Source organism: Malus sylvestris, chromosome 13, assembly GCF_916048215.2.
Source record: "Malus sylvestris chromosome 13, drMalSylv7.2, whole genome shotgun sequence".
In the NCBI taxonomy this organism is placed as follows: Eukaryota; Viridiplantae; Streptophyta; class Magnoliopsida; order Rosales; family Rosaceae; genus Malus; species Malus sylvestris.
Genome location: NC_062272.1, coordinates 5,548,827 through 5,570,503, shown reverse-complemented (window position 1 = coordinate 5,570,503; position 21,677 = coordinate 5,548,827). Strand labels below are relative to the sequence as shown.

Here is a 21,677-nt window from a genome sequence, read left to right as displayed (position 1 = left end):
CACCGCCCTCCGAATCTCGAGAGCCAGACTCCCAACATGATTACTTTCTCAAAAATCGAAGAGAGGGTAAAGGAACAATACCACTGCTGGATAATTGGAAAGTCCTTGTGTGTCAACCTCTGTGCTTCGTGGCAAGGTAGACTAGCAAACATGCCCAACCTTTACTCACATTTGAGAAAACACTCCCAACAAGATTGCTTGCTCCAAAATCGAAGAGGCACCGCCCTCCGAATCTCGAGAGCCAGACTCCCAACATGATTACTTTCTCAAAAATCGAAGAGACACCGCTCTCCGAATCTCGAGAGCCAGACCCCCAGCAAGATTGCTTTCTCAAAAATCGAAGAGGCATCGTTCTCCGAATCTCAAGAGCCAGATCCCCGACAGGATTGCTTGTTAAAAAACCGAAGAGGCACCACTTTCCCAACTTCAAGAGCTGGATCTCCTTGGATAAAGCTTGTCTGTAATCTTCACACGCAACATCAGCTTTCCAGATACCACAGACCACTTTTTCAAAGTGCTCTGACAGAGTTAAAACATGTGAAGCTGGCAGCTCCCACTACCGTGCTATGACCAAGCAGGGTAAAGGAATAACATTATTACTTGATGTTAGGGAGACTCCTATATATGTCGACCTCCATCCACAACGGACAGGCAGACCTGCAAAAATTCTCAACCCTTCCTCTTATCTGAGAGGGCACTCCCAACGAAGCCTTTCGAAATATTCAGCTTTCTTTCCCCTCGATAACACCTCTGTCAACAAGCTATACTAGAGCAAGAATATCTCATATCATCAGGGTTAAAAGCAAGAGTATCCCATATCATGCTTTTTCCCTGTCTTTTCCTTTGGCCTTGTTCTTACCTGCAAGACAAGGAGAAAGAGAGCAATCAGTCAGCACTTGGAATCAAGCTTCCAGCCAGGAACTGACTGCCTGGAACCCCTTACCTGATTACTTACCTGGCATTGCTCTCGAGTACTCATCTTCAACATCTTATGCTTCCAGGGAAGATACAGCATCTGCCTGAGGAACAGACAGAGCAAGTGAGAAGGATACAAGGAAGCATGTGGAGACAAGCGTAACAGTACCCGTGCCGATACATCCACTACTCTATCAAAAGCAAAAGTATCCCATATCAGCAGGGTCGAACGTACTTTAGATTTGATGGACTTGTTTTGACCCTCAAATTCTTCAGTCGGCCTTATACTCTGAAGGAAATCAGAAAACCCTCCAGCCCAGTTCAAGAATAAGCCTGTGGAAAGTTACTTCTTCAAAAGCAAAAGTACCCCATATCATCTTTTCTCATTTTTCTTCTCTTTATCCTTCATGCTGCCTGCAAGATAGGGAGAATGTGAACAATCAGCCGGAGCTCTGATTGCTTACCTTGTCTGTCACCTCTTTCAGCAGATCCCCTAGCTCGGCGACTTGGGGGACTCCTACTACATGGTTTGTATCGCGCTTGACCAAGCCTGAAACTACAAGTAAGCTTCAAGTGAAATTGATACATTACCTTGTGCATCTCCACCAGTTACAGATACCACCCCTGGATGGAGAAACAGTACTTCCAGAGAAGATGCCACATCTACCTGTGAGACAGATAAGGCAAGTCAAGACGATATCACACTCCGGTACTTAGAAGTTTCGTGGTTACGAGATCATTCTCCCACAATATTTCCTAATGTCATTTGTACTAAATCATTCACTTGTACTCACTAAAGGAGAGCTTGAACCTATGTACTTGTGTAAACCCTTCACAATTAATGAGAACTCCTCTATTCCGTGGACGTAGCCAATCTGGGTGAACCACGTACATCTTGTGTTTGCTTTCCTATCTCTATCCATTTATATACTTATCCACACTAATGACCGGAGCAATCTAGCGAAGATCACAAAAAGTGACCGTTTTCGCTACCTAGGATCTATCTTGCAAGAGAACGGAGACTTAGATGGAGATCTCAACCATAGAATACAAGCTGGATGGATGAAGTGTAAGAGTGCATCCGGCGTGTTGTGTGACCGTCGTAGGCCACTGAAGCTCAAGGGAAAATTTTATAGGACGGCAATAAGGCCGCGATGTTGTATGGCACAGAATGTTGGGCGGTGAAGCATCAACACGTATACAAAATGGGTGTAGCGGAGATGAGGATGCTTCGTGGGATGTATGGGCACACGAGAAAGGATAAGATTGGGAATGAGGATATCCGAGGTAAAGTAGGAGTAGCCAAAATTGAAGGAAATATGAGAGAAAATCGGTTCCGGTGGTTTGGACATGTGCAAAGAAGGCCTACTGACGCTCCGGTTCGAAAATGTGAATACGGGACAGAGGTTCAGGGCCGAAGGGGTAGAGGAAGACCTAGGAAAACTTTGGAAGAGACCCTAGGAAAAGACTTGAGTACTTGGATCTAACGGAGGACATGACACAAAACCGAGCGCAATGGCGTTCTAGGATTCATATAGCCGACCCCACTTAGTGGGAAAATACTTTGTTGTTGTTGTTGTTGTACAAGGCAGAGGCAAGAATTTTGGTATGATCAGATTAAGCAGTTGCGGTTTAATGCAATACTATAATAACAGTTGAGTAAGGTTGACGCACAGGGATATTGAGAGGATGGCCAGTTACGCTGCTTATGCAACGAGCTCCAAGATGACAAGCTTCTTTGCAGTAATCGGAAAATACCGCTGGGATGTTCATATCCTTTATTAACCCCTGAAACACACAGCCATGCAACCAACTAAATTAAGAGAAAAGGATTAAAATAACGGAACCAAAACAAGAGATGATTAGGTATCAAAAACTGACAATAGTCGGTGACCAGCTTGAATACGCAGCAATTCCTGCATTTGGAGCAATGACTGAGGGGATGAATCCTACACACATTTGAGAAGTCATGAGAAACCACAAAATGGAAAACCGATAAGGCTAAAGAGACAAGAATACAACCTTAGTTATATCCATGTAACGGTCATGATAAAAGCCGCTTCTAAGGTGCAATGTAACTGCTGAAGGTTCACTAGTATGTACATCCCCACTGACAGTCTCACTTGAGGATTTACAAATGCAATCTCTATCAAGGCAATGAGCATAATCGGATAACGCGACCATCTCGCCATCCTAGCCATCTCAAAAAGTAGAGGCAGAATCAAATATGAATGAGAGATCATTTCTCCACAAGAGTGCAAACACAATTAAGCAATCCTTGTTTTATCTTCATGAGTGAAGTTCAATAAAAAAGGAATGTATATGAATACCAAGCAAAAGATCATATCAAACTATAGAACCAACCTATGCTGTGGAATCGAAGGCCCAACAAGCTCTATATGCATGTTCATGTTAGGGAAAAGCACACGCAACTCTGAGAAGACAGAAAGCTGAAGAAGCTCTTTCTAATGGTAGTAAATCATACCCAACGGAGAAGCTGATTTTATACACAACTGGTTACAAATTGTTCGGGTTTGATTTTATACACAAATTCTAACACTCAACTAAAACACCTATCATACCCAATGGAGAAGCAATGCAACAGGTGAATGCAGCGGGATGGACCTCCGCTCACAGTACTCCTTCCAACCGGTTAAACACTCGGATATCGTAACTGAAGGCTCTGCATGTTGATATTATAAATAAAGGATCTGCAAGTGTAAGTCATAAACCGATAAACATCAACTTCTCTTAAATTATCTTATAAGATGAACAGGACGATACCAGTACAAGGGCAAAATATATTCGAGAGATCCCAAGAATTATTTAACCTGCAAATGGTAAGATTAAGATATAACGGACCGGAATTAGAATCAATGTGGAAAACAATAGAATACAGAGAAATTCAGATGTAACAGGTAGACCATTTCTACAGAAATTAAGATTAACCCAAATTGCTATTATCTTAAATTAAATCTAAAACCATGATTACGATTGCATGATTTACTTAAAGCACAAAAAATCGAAGAGAGAGAGAGAGAGAAGTACCTGGTGAGATACGGAGCAGTAAGCGACGGCTCCACGGCGAGCACATCGTCCGGTGGGTGGGCCCGTGCACCGAGTTCCCAGTCCCTTGCCGGCACAGTCCATCGTTTTCGCAGAAACTCTGCTCTTCCTCCGTTTGAACTTGGATACATTTATACGGTGCGGAGTCCGGCCCACGGACTTCGTATTGGACAATCCTGGGCCTTTTGGAGTCTACCCGTATTTTTAATGAAGTTTGAAGCCCATTAAGGTTTTGTTTGAAAATGTTTCTTTCCTGAATTTTTTTTTTTTTTTTTTGTTAGAAAGCGCTTTAACTAAAAGTACTCTATTTAGTAGCAGGATTTTTTTTTATTAAACTTCAAAAGCTTCCTAGAGCAAGTGTATCCTTTAAAAAAAAAAAAAAAAAAAAAACCCTTTCAAATGCTTGGTAAAACTCGGGAAAATAACCTTTTGTATAGAAAGCTGTGTTCTAAAAATCCCCGTCTAGCGCCGCCTAGGCCCTAGGCGGTTGACCACCATCCTGATTAATACCTAGACATTTGAAAATTAAGAAAATGCGCCTAGACCTACTGAGGCACCCATCTAGACCGCCTAGCCCGTCCAGACTCGTCTAGACACCCTCCTAGGTTGTGACTCACTTAGATATAAAATAAATAACTTTCATTTTTCATTTTAGTTTTTCAATAAATTGTAAGAGACTTGTTTAATACTTAAAGGAACACACATTATATATTTGTTCTTCATGTTTTCATTATGTTCTCATAACTCATAATATATATGTCATTCCATTTTGTAGTTTATTATGAAATCATATATATTTTAAGTATAAACAGACACTTATTTATACAAAATATAATAGATTTAATTTAATCCGCTTAGTCCACCTAGCCGCCTAGGCGCTAGGCTCCAGCCCGCCACCCGACTAGCACCTAGCGTTTTTTAAAACCTTGATAGAAAGTACTTCAGGAAATTACACAAGAGCATTCCGTGTTACTAAATAGGGTGTCTACTACTCTGTGTAAATTAGGGTTACAGGCATTCTAACCCATTTTAGTAGAAGAAGCACTTTTTAACATCTGAAAATGCTTTTAGCAATTCTAAAAGGTGGAGTAGTAGTCATTTTCATGCCCTTTTATGAGGAAGATGAGTCAATAAGCAAAATATATATCCCACCTTCTAAGGGGCCGATTTTAGTGGCTGTTACAACATTCTTTTAAGCTTTCGGTCATTTTCTAAGAATCAAACCCAACTGCTGATTTGAGTGATTAATTACTTTAGTAGTTTAAGCATGCACAGACAACACACTAACTTTTCCCACCAAAAACTAAACATTTTGTATTAAAATCAAATGAAAATATATCCAATTATCATCATTATAGTAACAACTTCTTAGTTCTCACAAGTGCCTTCATGTTTGGTACAAAAATTCTGTGCGTCCGCTGTATTGTGCTGAGTTTTTATGTTTAGAGAATTAGGTAATTGATAGTGTTTATTATTTTTCGTAGACAATTGATATTTACTTTACACTAATCTAACTTACAAAAAAAAGAGTTTGAACTCAAAGTTATAAGAAGAGCACATCCATCTCAACCAATGTTTGCTTGGCATGCATTGTTTAAAAAAAAATAGTGATCACAAGTCAACAAGGTTCTCCGTTTTGTGAGGATCAAGGAAAAACGTCTATCGTACACAGCTTTACTTTTACTTTACAAAAAAAAAAAAAAAAACTGTTTCCACGACTGAAACCCGTAACCTTTTGGTATGCGTTGTTTATCCAAAGAAAATTGCTAGCCTACGGCCTACCTGATGAGGTTTTCACCGTTAATTATTCAGCAGCACCTTCCCTAAACGCCATTAGAGTGATCAGATTCCATTTTCCTAATCTTATTAAATAATAATATTTTATATTCCCATAGTATCCCATTCCTCGGTTCAGTCAATTGTCCCCCTCTCAAATACTTCCTTTGTGGTTGAAAAATAGAAAAGGTGTTCTCATTGCCTGTTTGGTAAGGAGATATCCATCGCTCGTACATCCAAGACAAAAATGCCCCAAATCACTCTTCCATCTACACTTAATATTATCATTTAGTAATATTTTTCTTCACTTATAAGTGATAAGTATTAAAGTCGATTCTCGTCAAAAACAAATTCAAACTAAATTATTATGACCAATACATTACAAGTTTTAACCACTTTCCAACCCCTTAATATAGATAATACAGAGTATTAAAAAACTCACACTCCGGCTACAAAAAAGTGAGATGCCATATCTTTAAAGAAAAAGAAGGATCATTCATAGCATGATTCTATCTCTTTTTACTACCAAAAGACACGTATAAAAGTAATTTCTATTCCTGCATCTCTTTTAAGTATTGTGAATAAGATCCGTAAAATAAAAACGCTTCTCATTAGGGCAGATATTTTACGATGGAGGTGTAACATACATCATGTATGATACATTTTCCTTTTTGATGAAATATATGATACATTTTGATAGATTGCAAAGAAACGTATTTACCATATGGTTACTAACGCTAATATATGACATTATTTTAAGGCTTAAATGTGAAAATGGTCCCTGTGTTTTAGTCATTGGATCAATTTAGTTGTTGTGTTTTCAATTTGGCCAATTTGGTCCTTGTGTTTATCTCCGTTAGCAAATTAAGGACATTTCCATCTAATTCATGTAAAACAAAATTTATAAATTATTATAAACTTATTTATGAAATTTTAATTTATTTGATTTAAAATATTTAAAATTAAATAAAATTAAAAATTAAAAGAAAATTTATTCTCCTCCCAACTCTCCGACCTCCTGTCTAACATTACCCCATATCTTTTCTATGTCACAATCTTAATCATTTTTCATATTGGAAGTTTTATTTCTTATAAAAGTTATTTCTTATTGATTGGCATGTTTCTGTAAAGACAAAAGGTAATTATTTCTCATACGATTTTTCTTATTAGTTTTTTAAAACAGATTGAATGAAATGTCCTTAATTGGCTAACAAAGACAAACACGAGGATTAAATTAGCCAACTCAAAAACATGGGGACTAAAAATTGGCCATATGACTACAACACAATAACCATTTTGACATTTAAGCCTTATTTTAATGTCATTTAAAGGTAATTTTAATCTTTCCAAACTAATGTGAAATGAAACGAAAATTATAAAAGATAGTGTTATTTATATATTCATTTTTATCTTCCACACACTTTTGTTACTCTTTGGGCATTGATCTTTTTTAATCCATTCGATTTGACGGTCAAAAATTGAGAAAGTTGTATGAAAAGTAAAAAAAAAGTGTGTGAATGACACTATCTATTGATCTAATGACTAAAAAATCAACGATCATGGATCACAGTATATCGTATGTGTCGATCCATAATAAAGAAACTTAATCAAACAATTATAAGTAAGAGTTTTGAGTTCAATTGTGATTCGTTTTCAACCTTAATTGCGTATGCTCCACTTCGTACATCTAGTTATGGTGAACTGACATACAGGCTATCCATTACCTTCCATATTCTAGCCCATATCAACCCAATCCGACCCGATGAATGTATTTGGGACAATGCTGAGTTGCAACCCCACACTATCAACGGTCTGTTGATAATCATGTAAGAGGAATGGTAACAGACTCTTTTAAAATTGAGATTGTTTAGTCACTTAGTACTACGGTCTAGTGGTATTCTTGTTCACATGTAAGTGAGATATTTTAAATTCAATTATCGACAAATAGGAATTTGAACCGTATTATTACTAGTCTATTATGAGGCTAAGCCCACCCCACTCCCCCTTAGTATTGAAAAACTTTTTATATACTCTCTGACACAGCACAGTTTAACGTCAATTTTTGTAGTAATATCATAAAACATTATATCAAAAGCATGAAGTGACATGATATAATCAATAGAGAGTCCAGCATTTTTCATCTTGGAAAGGTGTTAGGGCAATATAATTTTGTGGGACCCAATTGATTCCCTAAAGTTGAGATTTAAGTTGGACAAAAATGAAATGTAGTGTTATTTTATTGGATCTAATTGTAAAAAAGAGCTTGTTTAATGGAATGCTTTTCATGATTACAAAGTCAACCTATTCTTTTTAATAATACGTGGCAAGGGGAATATTAGAAACCTTTGTATATGTTTCTAGTTGCCATAGAAGATTTCAAGCCATAATTTTTTATTTTTTGGGTCAAATTCAAGCTATAATTCTAGACACCATAACAATAAAGTTGGTGTAAATGCATGCATCCACCTAGCAGTAGTTGTTGGAATGCGTCCTCAACAATTTTAAATGAGTAGAATGTAGGTTTTATTCATAAAAGGAATTAAGAAGAAGGTTTATGGTTTATGAATTGTGAAGACTTGTTAACTGTGTTAACATATGATCCTTTTTTACTTTCAAAATAGTACAAGCCAGACAAAAACCTAGAAAGGCCCAATAAAAGACAAGGTCCAAAGAAGAAAAGGAAATCCAAGGCCCAATGGAATTGGAAAGAGGCATTTCCGAGCACTGTAGCAGACCGCTTATCAGTCTAGTTAGACCAAGTAACATAAAACACTTTTCCGACTGACAAGAACACGTGAGAAGACTGACAACGTTATGGCACAAGACTCTAGGAACACGCCTACTCAAACACCAATTAGGCCATGTGTTGGCCACCAATCAAATGTAGAAGTGTAGGACATGACATAAGGTGGTCGAGCCATTGCTCGAAAAAGACATTATTGACTACTCATGGCCTAGCAAGTCGCTTGACATGTATTGACCTAGAAGAGTGTGCGATCCCGACTGAACGACTGTCACTTTGCCGCTGAATATCTGCTGATGGGTGAAAAGGTTGTCAGCACACCAGTCTACATAGCTAGCATATTAAATGCTAGAAAAGTAAATGTAGTGAGCCCAAGGATTTTTGGGTTCAGTGATGGCCTATATAAAAGGGTGAGAACCTTTTGTAATGGGGTCGGACGATTGAGAAGAGAGAGAATACTAGTCTTTAGTCGAGCGGTTACTTGTAACCTTCAAATCAATATAATACGAATAACACAGTGGATGTAGTCCAGTTTTGAGGGGTGAACCACTTAAATTTTGAGTCTATTTATTTCATAGCTTTGATCCAAGCCCACCAAGGGCTAATTGTTCTAGTTTTTTTTTTAAGGGACAACTGGTGGCAAGTCACGGTTATCTATCCCTTCCGGGGGCCGAGAAAACTCACAAAAGTATTTCAGCTTCCTCCTAGCCACAAGTCTAGCTTAATTGTTCTAGTTTGTTAACCTACAAATTTTAAACGTTAACAAATTGTCAATATGTGTATCGACAATTTATACCTTTAACTTTCGTATCATAAGTTTATGAAAACATTACATACGAAATTTTCTTATTGTAAATGTATGGAAACATAACACGTATTGAGGTTGGTTCAGTAATAAAGAACATACCATTTATGTTATATATAATATATCTATATCACTGCAACATTTTCTCTTGTTATTACCCAATACTGATACGAATTTGTCCTCTAATAAGTGACAGACAATCTAAATAAGAACTTTTGCAAGTGTACAGACTAACAATCGTAACTTAAGATTTTAATGTCTCTCAACGACTATCGATCGATGTTGCAAAAGATCTTACCATACATCGATGGCCAATCCACAATAAGCATGCTCAAGAGCAACTGTGATCAGGGGCGAACCGACTTAGGGACAAGGGGGGATCAGCTAATCCTTCGAACTTCGGTGAATCTTCATAGATGATTTGGGTGTTGTCCCTTTGAAGGTTGGGGTTGCCCTTCATATATGGCCTCCACAAATGCTTGATAAAATGTGTTAGAGAGGTGCTGCCCTTTACAATCTAGTCTTAATATAATTTATCTTTGGCTTATTTGTTGGTTGTGATTACAATTGTAAGAAGTAAAAAAAAGAACCAAGTAAAAGACAATCCAAAAATGCAAAGTAAATGAAATGGTAATTTTAGAGAATGAACAAGGCATCATCATTCTTGGACAAACATATTAATGTGGTGCAATGATATCAATCAATTTGTTAGTGTGTTCAAGATAAGTGTGTTCACAATGTTCTTTTGTTACACATTCATATGGGAGCAACCTTGAAATATATTAGTTACCCACGCAAATGAGGCATTAACAGGTGTGCAATATGTCTTTGCAAATGACTTCAAGCTTACCAAGACTTGATAAAATGATGATATACATGTTATTTTTGTTTTAAAAAATTTGCACGCTGCGCCTGCTATTCTTACTGACCCTCATAATAATATTTCCTGAATCCGCTACTAACTGTGACTAGCACAACTCAAATTGAATTATATTTTGATTAAACAATTTAGTTTGGGGTAAACAAATGAACAAGTGTGTACCAAACTCTGGGGGTGAAATTATGTCACAAACCAGAATCGATTGAGATCCAGCGAGGTGATCAAATTGCTTGTAAGAATACAATTACCCAATAATCTGCCCTATTTAGCGGTAATAATAAAATAAATAAATATATACATATATGTGTGTGTGTGACCATGGAAGAAAATATCGATAATATCGGCGATATATCGCCGATATTATCGGTTTTTCCCCAATCCGATGTTTTAAGTGATATCCAAGGGGTTTTCGTCCAAATTTCGTGATATTATCGTAAAATTTTAGAACTGTGCAAGTCAGAGACGAACACCGGAGCTTCTACAGCTCCGGCCGACTGTAAAACAACCCCCTAGATTCCGATCTAGGTATGAACATGAAATAGAAGACGAGAGGAACATTTTTATAACGTCCGTTTGCCGTGAAACGGCCAGAGGTGATCGGAAAGTTCTTCGACACCCACGGCCTCGCCGGAGATGGGTGTGCCTATTCCCGAGTTGATTTCATCCCAAAAACCTTGCAAAAAGACGAGATAGAACTTCAATTTCACATCTAAGCTTCGATCTAGAACATAAAAAGAAAAACCCGAAGCTTACCTAACCGGAGAAATTGAAGGAACTCGCCGGAGCAGGTGCGATGGTGTGCGTGTGGGTCTCGGTGCAGAGAGAAAAGATAGGTGTATGTGGGTATCGGTGCAGAGAGAAAGGAGAGGGAGGAGCAGAAGGCCGTGGTGTGTGTGTGGGTCTCGGTGCAGAGAGAAAGGAGAGGTGTATGTGGGTCTCGGTGCAGAGAGAAATGAGAGGGATGAGCAGAATGCCGTGGTGTGTGTGTGGGAGAAGGGAGAAGAGAGATCGAGAAATCTCTGTGTGTGTGTGGGGGGGGAGAAGGGAGAAGAGAGATCGAGAGATCTGTGTGTGTGTGGGGGGGGGGGAGAAGGGAGAATAGAGATCGGAGAAGGGAGAAGAGAGATCGAGAAGGATCGAGAGAGAGAGACAGAGGTCGTGTCTGCGTGTGTGATGTTTATGTGCGTGCGTTGTGTGCGTGTGTGGTTGTGTGCGTTGTGTGTGTGTGTGGGTTCCTCCTGTCAGGAGGACATATGACTCACTCAGGATTCCCGACAACTTTTACAATTATTTTGACAATTTCAGACCACTTTTACAATTATAACTTGTATTCTTTTCAGACCATGGATGGTGGTTTCATTCAAAACCGTGTGCCAATATTCTTTCAAAAGGTGGAGTATTAGAGCCATTCAGAGCATTTTCGTTTCTTCTTCTTCCCTTACCCTTTTCAAAGCTGCCATTGTGATATTCTTGCAAGAGGTGGAGTATCAGAGCCATTCAGAGCATTTTCGTTTCTTCTTCTTCCCTTACCCCTTTCAAAGTCATTCCAGATCCATTCCAGAGCTTGAACACAAAGGGTTCCATATTTAAAGTAAGTTTACAAACTTATATTTATATTATTATAATTTATACAACAACAAAAAAATTTGTGTGGACTCGTATGTTAATTTTTTTTAAGTAATTCATACTTGCATGTTAGTTTTTGTAAGTAATTAAGTAATGTTAACAATTACATGTTAATTTTTTAAAGTAATTAATACTTGCATGTTAGTTTTTGTAAGTAATTAAGTAATGTTAACAATTACATGTTAATTTTTTTAAGTAATTAAGTAATGTTGTATAATTATTCCCTAGGATAATTTTAATATTTTAATGTTATTTATTATTTTATTTCCCTTACCATTTTCAAAGTCATTCCAGATCCATTCCAAAGCTTGAACACAAAGGGTTCCATATTTAAGGTAAGTTTACAAACTTATATTTATATTATTGTAATTTATACAACAACAAATAAATTTGTGTGGACTCGTATGTTAATTTTTTTAAGTAATTAATACTTGCATGTTAATTTTTTTAAGTAATTAAGTAATGTTGTATAATTATTCCCTAGGATAATTTTAATATGTTTAATGTTATTTATTATTTTATTAATATTAGGTTTTATTATCAAATTGGATTATTATTCATTAATATTAGGTTTTTTTTATTATCAAATTGGATTATTATTCATTAAATTAGATTATTATCAAATTGGATTATTATTCATTAAATTGGATTATTCATTAAATTGGCTTATTATCAAATTGGACTATTCATTAAATTGGATTATTATTAAATTGAATTATTATCAAATTGGATTATTATTCATTAAATTGGATTATTCATTAAATTGGCTTATTATCAAATTGGACTATTCATTAAATTGGATTATTATTAAATTGGATTATTATCAAATTGGATTATTATTCATCACTATGTTTTATATTAGGATTATTTTTTTATCAAATTGGATTATTATTCATTAATATTAGGTTTTTTTATTATCAAACTGGATTATTCATTAAATTGGATTATTATTAAATTGGATTATTATCAAATTGGATTATTATTCATCACTATGTTTTATATTAGGATTATTTTTTTATCAAATAGGATTATTATTCATTAATATTAGGTTTTTTTTATTATTCATTAAATTGGATTATTATTAAATTGGATTATTATCAAATTGGATTATTATTCATCACTATGTTTTATATTAGGATTATTTTTTTATCAAATTGGATTATTATTCATTAATATTAGGTTTTATTATTCCATATTATTTTTTTAATTACTTAAATTTTTACAATCATTTTCTTTACTTCGTATTTAATTCTTCTGTAGAATAACTTTATTATTTAGGTTCTCTTATATAACCGTCATCACTACTATATTTTTTGGCCAAAAAATATTTGTCTAATTTTCATGAAAAATAAATGTAGGTACGTTTACGATGTCCAGTGGAGCTACTAAACGTGATCCAGCTTGGGAACATGGATACCCAATAGATGGAAACAAACATGGCACAATTTGCAAATATTGTGGTCGGGTAATGAAGAGTGGCGGAGTGACACGACTTAAGTACAATCTTAGTGGATTAGATCCAGCAAAAAATGTCCAACGATGCGATAATGTCCCCCAGAAGTGAAGGCATTCATCATCACATTATTAAAAAATAAAAAACAGCAGAAGGAAAAGATAACACAGGGAATGGAAAATATTCGAGCTGGGCTACGGGGAGAAGTCTATGGCCAAGCGATTGACAGTGATGATGATGACGATGAGGACGAATGTGATGATGACATGGGACCTGAAGAACGATGCAGTTTGAAACAAGCATTACGTGCCTTCAAACAATCAGCATGGGAAAGAGAACACCTTCATAAAATTCCTAATAGAGCACAAGGTTCCGGGACAAGTGGTGGTGCACAAATGAGACGGGGAGGCAGTCTTAGAGAATCACAACCAACACTACCAATAGCCCCAAATTTATATAAGTCATCCAAAGCACGTCAAAAGAGTGTTTGGAGTTATTTCACTGGAGGTAATGTGAATGAGGGAATTGGACGTCTAATTAGCAAGTTCTTTATCTATGAAAATGTCCTTGCTGCGAAGGCATCATCACATCATTTCAAAAATATGGTAGTGGGATGTCAACAGGCCGGTGTTGAAGTACAACCTCCCACTCCCTATGAGATAAGAAACAAATATTTGGATATGGAGTATAAAGACATTGGCGAGTATGTTAACAAGTTGAGGTCAAAGTGGGAAACTAATGGTTGCACAATCATGCGTGATGGATGGACCGGCCCGACCAGATTGTCTATCATAAACTTCATGGTATACTCCAAGGGAAAGACAATTTTTTTGAAGTCTGTTGATGCTTCAGACCATATAAAGAACTACAAGTATATTTACAAATTATTGTGGGATGTAATCATGGAGGTGGGAGAGCATAATGTTGTCCAAGTCGTGACCGACAACGGTTCTGCATTTGTCAAAGTTGGAAAAAAGTTAATGAAGCATCATAATGTGTTTTGGACATCATGTGCAGCACATTGTATTGATCTCATGTTTGAGGCAATGGGGAAGAGAGAGAATGTTGCTACTGTGGTCAAAAGAGCTAGAACGATCACAAATTATATTTACAATCACGGTTGGTTGTTGGCAAAGATGCGTGAATTTTGCAAAGGAGAAATTTTTCGTCCAGCTACCACTCGATTCGCCACCAACTATATTGCATTAGACAGCCTACTCAAGAAGAAAGCAGGGTTGAAGCAACTATTCACTAGAGACGATTGGGCCAACCACAATTTGAGCCGCTCAAATACAGGTCGTATGGTAGAAAGTATAGTGCTTGATCATGCTTTTTGGACTCAATCAGAACATGTGTGCCAAGTGTTTGAACCTCTTTACAAAGTTTTACGGATCGTTGACACAGAAGTGTATCCTACTATGGGGGCAGTATATGAGTTGATGCGTGCAGTGAAGGATGAATTGGAAAGAAAACATGGTGCAAGGTGGGTCATAAAGATAATTGAAGACCGATGGTATAAAACATTATACCACGATTTGCATGCAGTAGGTATAAATTATGTCATAATTTGCAATTCATTTCTTTAGTTGCATAAGTATTATTTCTCTTATTAGAGTATGTGTTTCTTTGAACAGCATATTATTTGAATCCCCGATACCAATACAGACCCGGTGTTGGAGATGATGATAACTTTATACGTGCTGTACATAATGTATACTCTAAATTAGACCCTGCATCACCAGCAGTTGGCCAATTTGGAAATGAGGTACACAATTACTTAAATTATAATAATTACTTTGTTGGATTAAACTAACACGATTTATTGAATTCAGCTAACATGGTTTAAAGATGCAAGAAGAACTTTTGGAGAACCAACATCAGTTGCTGCTCGAACAAATATGTCTCCTAGTGAGTATAAACATATTTCACTATAAGTTTATAATAGAATTTGTTGGAGTTATTAGGCTTATCAACATTGTTTTTCATTGTAGCTGAATGGTGGATCATGTATGGGACCGATGCACCAACTGTGAGAAAGTTAGCAATCAAAGTATTATCACAAACAACTTCCTCATCTGCCTGTGAAAGAAATTGGAGCACATTTGCACTCATACACACAAAGCAAAGAAATAAGTTGGCTCATAGTAGCTTGGAAAAATTAGTTTATTGCTACTACAACATGAAGCTTCAAATTCAAGATAAGGAAGCAGAAATAGATCTTGTCGACCGTGGTGACCCACTAGATGTGTTTGATATTGTTGGTGAAGATGATGATACAGAGGGTAACCAACTTTTTCAATGGATTAGACCTCTTCATTTAGATGATGATGAAGGCAACCTAGCTCCCAGAGTTGCTGAAGAAGCACATAATGAAGGGATAAATGTAGAAAGAGTATTAGAGGAGGAGGTGGGATCTAGCAGCGCTGACTCTTTGGAAGAACTTTTATGCCCAAGACCAAGAAACACTGGAATTCCACCTTCTTCCAATCCTACACAACCACAACATTGTGCTGATACTAATGATAGCTCTAGTATAAGATCAGGAGACTCACCTACCACCAGAGGTGGGAATGATGAAGGACATAGTGAAGCTGGAGGTAGTGGTGGTGGATATGGAAGCTATTATGGACCACCTCCCGGATTTATGAGCCCCTTCACTGGTGAGGCAAACTTCACGCATGCAACACAGGATGATGACCATGGCAGTAAGCGGGCAGAACCAGGAATTGGTGCCATAGGGAAGGATTATACTCGCAGAGAAAGAGGCAAGGGGATTTTGCCAAGTCAAGAAGATGACTCGTTATCTAGAACTTCGGACTCTGTTGGAATGGGAAGTAGTAACTATGGTAATACTCATAACCAACCATTTCCCTACCCTTCATATCTCATTCCTGTTGGGATGGAATCGAGCGACTCATGGAAACAATCCGAGACTCAATCTTCAAATGATTTTGCTTATGGACAATGTCAACCAATCTCAGATCCATATGGGTGGCATGTTAACAATTACATGCAAAATTATTTTGGGGATTTATCATTTGATAACTACTCTTCACAATACACTCACTCTACACATAGAGATGATGAAGATAATCAAAATTTTGAACCTCATAGGAACTCTATGTGGTACTAAGTCACTCATGTATCTTACCATGCAATGTATAAAGTGTAAAATATTGTACTAATTCATTATATATAAATGATTATGGTGTGTTTAGACTTCTTTCATTAATTACTACATATTTTCTACACTCACAATGTTTGTCAGCTCGCTATATAATCAAATTGATAATGTTAAATCCATCATGCAATGTATTTCCTTCCAATTTTTTGTGATAAACTAATAGATAATTGACTAAATAAACATCCTGCAAAGTTTCAATAAAAATTTCCAAGTTTTTCTTACAATTTCCGTGGTTTCCATGTAATTTTTATCGATATCGATATTATCCCGATATTTCCATCGATATTTTCGTGTTTTCAGACTACCGATATTTCCGATATTACCAATATTTTCTTCCTTGTGTGTGACTACGAGAGAGATGGAAAATCAATCTTGGAAGTAATGGTGATATCCCAAAATATTTGATATTATACAGTGTCTGAAAAGAAAATAATTTTTAGAATTTTGGTAGCAAAACTCGGGAAAAAAAGCCTATTGTATGGGAAATAGTTCAAGAAGTTATACAAGAGCATCCCGTGTTATTAAATAAGGCGTATACTTTGTATAAATTAGGCATGCAAGTGTTCCAACCCATTTTAATAGAAGCACTTTTTAACATCTGAAAAAGTTTTTAGCAATTCTGAAAGGTCTAGTAGTAGTTATTTTCATGCCCTTTTATGAGGAAGATGAGTCAGTAAGCAAAATATATATCCCACCTTTTAAGGGGTCGATTTTAGTGGATGTTACAAGATTCTGTGCTTTTCTTTTAAGCTTTTGATCATTTTCCTAATAATCAAAACCCAACTGCTGATTTGAGTGATTAATTAGTTTAGTAGTTTAAGCATGCACAAACAAAACACTAACTTTTCCCACCAAAAAATAAACATTTTGTATTAAAATCAAATGAAAATATATCCAATTATGATCATTATAGTAGCAACTTCTTAGTTCTCACAAGTGCCTTCATGTTTGGTACAAAAATATATCCAATTATCAATCAATTGTCTATTGTGCAGATTAAATGTTTAGAGAATCAGGTAGTTGATAGTGTTTATTAGTTTTCGTAGACAATTGATGTTCACTTTACACTAAGCTAACTTACAGAAAAAAGAGTTTGAACTCAAAGTTAGAAGAAGAGCACATCCATCCTAACCAATGTTTGCTTGGTGTGCATTGTTTTAAGAAAAATAGCGGTCTCAAGTCAACAAGGTTCTCCACTTTGCGAAAATCGAGAAGAAATGTCTATCGTATGCAGTTTTACTCTTAATTTACAAAAAAGTTGTTTCCACAACTGGAACTCGTAACGTTTTGGTGTGCATTGTTTATCTAAAGAAATTGCTAGCCTATGGCCTACCACATGATGTTTTCATCCTTAATTGTTCAGCGTGAGAGGTTTTTCAATGTGACGGGAATACGAGGTAGTACATCATGTGTGATTATACAACTTGTGGGATATGTGTGTTCAAAAGTTAATAACTTAAAAAATAAAAATTTCATATTTTATATAAAAACACGTGATGTATCACTCGTGTTCCGATTATAATAAAAAATTTCTCGTTGAGCAGCACCTTCCCTAAACGCCATTGGAGTGATCAGATTCCTTTTTAATATTTTATTATTCCCATGGTATCCCATTCCTCGGTTCAGTCAATTGTGCCCCTCTCAAGACTTCCTTTGTGGTTGAAAAAAATAAAAGGTGTTCTCATTGCCTGTTTGGTAAAAGAGATATCAATCAGTCGTAAAGAGATATCCATCGACATTTAATATTATGATTTAGAGATATTTTTTATTTATTTATAAATTATAAGTAAGAAATCTTATGATTTACTATCATCAAAAATAAATTCAAACTAAATTATTATGATTAATACATTATGAGTCTTAATCAATTTCTAATCTCTTAATGTAGATAATACGAGTTTTAAAAAAATCACACTCTTCGTGCAAAAAAGTGAGATGCCATATCTTTAAAGAAAAAGAAGAATCATTCACAGCTTGATTCTATCTCTTTTTCCTACAAAAAGACACGTATAAAAGTACTTTCTAGTCTTGCATCTCTTTTAAGTATTGTGAATAAGATCCGTAAAATAAAAGGGGTCTTTTGATATAGGTTCAATTGAACTAAAAATTGGACCTATTTTAAAATCAAAAGTTACTAAAAATTGGATCTATTTCAAAATATAGACTATAAAATTGGACCTCTTTCAAATTTTCCCAAAATAAAAACACTTCTCATTAGGGCAGATATTTAACAATGGAGGTGTAACATACATCATATATGATACAATTTTCTTTTTGATGAAATATATGATACATTTTGATAGATTGCAAAGAAATGTGTTTACTATATGGTTACTAAAGCTAATATATGACATTGTTTTAAAGCTTAAATGTTAAAATTGTCTGTGTGTTCTAGTCATTCAGTTCTTGTGTTTTCAATTTGGTCCTTGCGTTTATCTCCATTAGCAAATTAAGGACATTTCCATCTAATTCATGTAATTTTTTTTAATTATAAATTATTATAAACTTATTTATGAAATTATAATTTATTTGATTTAAAATATTTAAAATGAAATAAAATTAAAAATTAAAAGAAAATTTATTCTCCTCCCAACTCTCCGACCTCTTGTCTAACATTACCCCATATCTTTTCTATGTCACAATCTTAATCATTTTTTCAGATTGGAAGTTTTATTTCTTATAAGTGTTATTCTCATTTATTTGCATTTTTCTTTAAAGACAAAAGGTAATTATTTCTCATATGATTTTTCTTATGAGTTTTTTAAAATAGATTGAATGAAATGTCTTTAATTGGCTAACAGAGACAAACACATGGACTAAAGTGGCCATATGGCTACAACACATAGACCGTTTTGACATTTAAGCCTTATTTTAACGTCATTTAAAGGTAATTTTAGTCTTTCCAAACTACTGTGAAGCGAAACGAAAATTATAAAATATAGTGTTATTTATATATTCATTTTTATCTTCCACACACTCTTGTTACTCTTTGGTTATTGATCTTCTTGAATTCATTCGATTGGACGGTCGAAAATTAAGAGGGTTGTATGAGAAGTAAAAATAGGTGTGTAGATAACATTATCTATTCTAAAATGAGCTTATTGCATGGAAAATAATCGTAGGATCTAATGATTAAAAATTCAACGATCATGGATCATAGTCTATGGTATGTGTAGATCCATAATAAAGAAACTTAAACAAACAATTATAAGTAAGAGTTTTGTGTTCAATTGTGATTCGTTTTCAACCTTAATTGCATGACCGAATATGCTCCACTTCGTACATCTAGTTACGGTGAACTGACATATAGGCTATCCATTACCTTCCATATTCTAGCCCGTATCGACCCAACCCGACCCGATGAATGTATTTGGGACAATGCCGAGTTGCGACCCCACATTATCAACGGTCTTTTGATAATCATGTCAGATGAATGGTAACAGACTCTTTTAAAAATGAGATTGTTTATTTACTTAATAATACAGTCTAGTGGTATTTCTGTTCATATAGGTTCGATTCTCGCTAAAGGCGAATTTGAACCACATTATTGCTAGTTAATTATAAGGCTAAGCCCACCCCACTCCCATTTAGAATCGAAAAAAAAAGTGAGACTTTTTATAGACTCTCTGGCACTACATAGTTTAACGTAAATTTTTGTACTAATATCATAAAACATTGTATCAAAAACATGAAGTGATAAAGAGTTTAACATTTTTCATCATGTAAAGGTGTCAGGGCAATATAATTTTGCGAGACCTAATTGATTCCCTAAAGTTGAGATTAAGTTTGACTAAAATTAAATGTAGTGTTATTTTATTGGATCTAATTGTAAAAAAGAGCTTGTTTAATGGAATGCTTTTCATGATTACAAAGTCAACCAGTTCTTTTTAATAATACGTGGCAAGGGGAATATTAGGAACCTTTGTATATGTTTCTAGTAGCTTTAGAAGATTTCAAGCCATAATTTTTTATTTTTTGGGTCAAATTCAAGCTATAATTTAAGACACCATAACAATAAGGTTGGTGTCAATGCATGCATCCACCTAGTAGTAGTAGTAGGAATGCATGCGTCCTCAACAATTTTAAATGAGTACAATGTAGGTTTTATTCATAAAAGGAACTAAGAAGAAGATTTATGGTTTAATGAACTGTGACGACTTGTTAACTGTGTTAACACAGGATCCTATTTTTACTCTCAAAATAGTACAAGCCAGACCAAAAACCTAAAAAGGCCCAATAAAAGACAAGGCCCAAAGAAGAAAAGGAAATCCAAGGCCTAGTGGAATTAGAAAGAGGCATTTCCGAGCACTGTAGTGGACCGCTCATCAGTCTAGTTAGACCAAGTAACATAAAACACTTTTCCGACCAACAAGAACACATGAGAAGACTGACAACGTTATGGCATAAGGCTCTAGGAACATGCATACTCAAACAGCAATCAGGCCATGTGTTGGCCACCAATCAAAGGTAGAAATCTAGGACATGATATAAAGGTGGTCGGGTCATCGCTCGGAAAATACATTATTGACTACTCATGGCCTAGCAAATCGCTTGGCATGTATCAACCTAGAAAAGTGTGCAATTCCGACTAAACAACTGTCACTTCACCGCTGAATATCTGTTGATTGGCGAAAAGGTTGTTAGCATGTCAGCACACCAGTCTACATAGCTAGCATATTAAATGCCAGAACATAAATGTAGTGAACCCAAGGATTTTTAGGTTCAGTGAGGGCCTATATAAAAGGGTGAGAACCTCTTGTAATGGAGTCGGACGATTGAGAAGAGAGGATACTAGTCTTTAGTCGAGCGTTACTTGCAACCTTCAAATCAATATAATATGAATAACACAGTTGATGTAGTTCAGTTTTAAGGGGTGAACCACTTAAATCTTGAGTCTATTTATTTCATAGCTTTGATCCAAGCCGTCCAAAAGCTAATTGTTCTAGTTTGTTAACCTACAAATTTTGAACATTAACAAACTGTCGATTTGTGTATCGACAATTTATACCTTTAACTTGTATCATAAGTTTATTACATACGAGCTTTCTTATTGTAAGTGCATGGAAACATAACACGTATTGAGGTTGGAAGACTACAATTACCCAATAATCCGCCCTATTTAGCGGTAATAATATATATATATATATATATATATATTTGTGTGTGTGTGTGTGTGTGTGTGTGTGTGTGACTACGAGGGAGATGGAAAATCAATCTTGGAAGCGATGG

The 21,677-nt window shown here is 35.6% G+C and overlaps 1 pseudogene; it reads right to left on the bottom strand.

Moving 5' to 3' along the window:
- Positions 1–2,547: 2,547 nt before the first annotated feature.
- Positions 2,548–4,059, bottom strand: LOC126596793 (uncharacterized; annotated as a pseudogene).
- Positions 4,060–21,677: the final 17,618 nt, after the last annotated feature.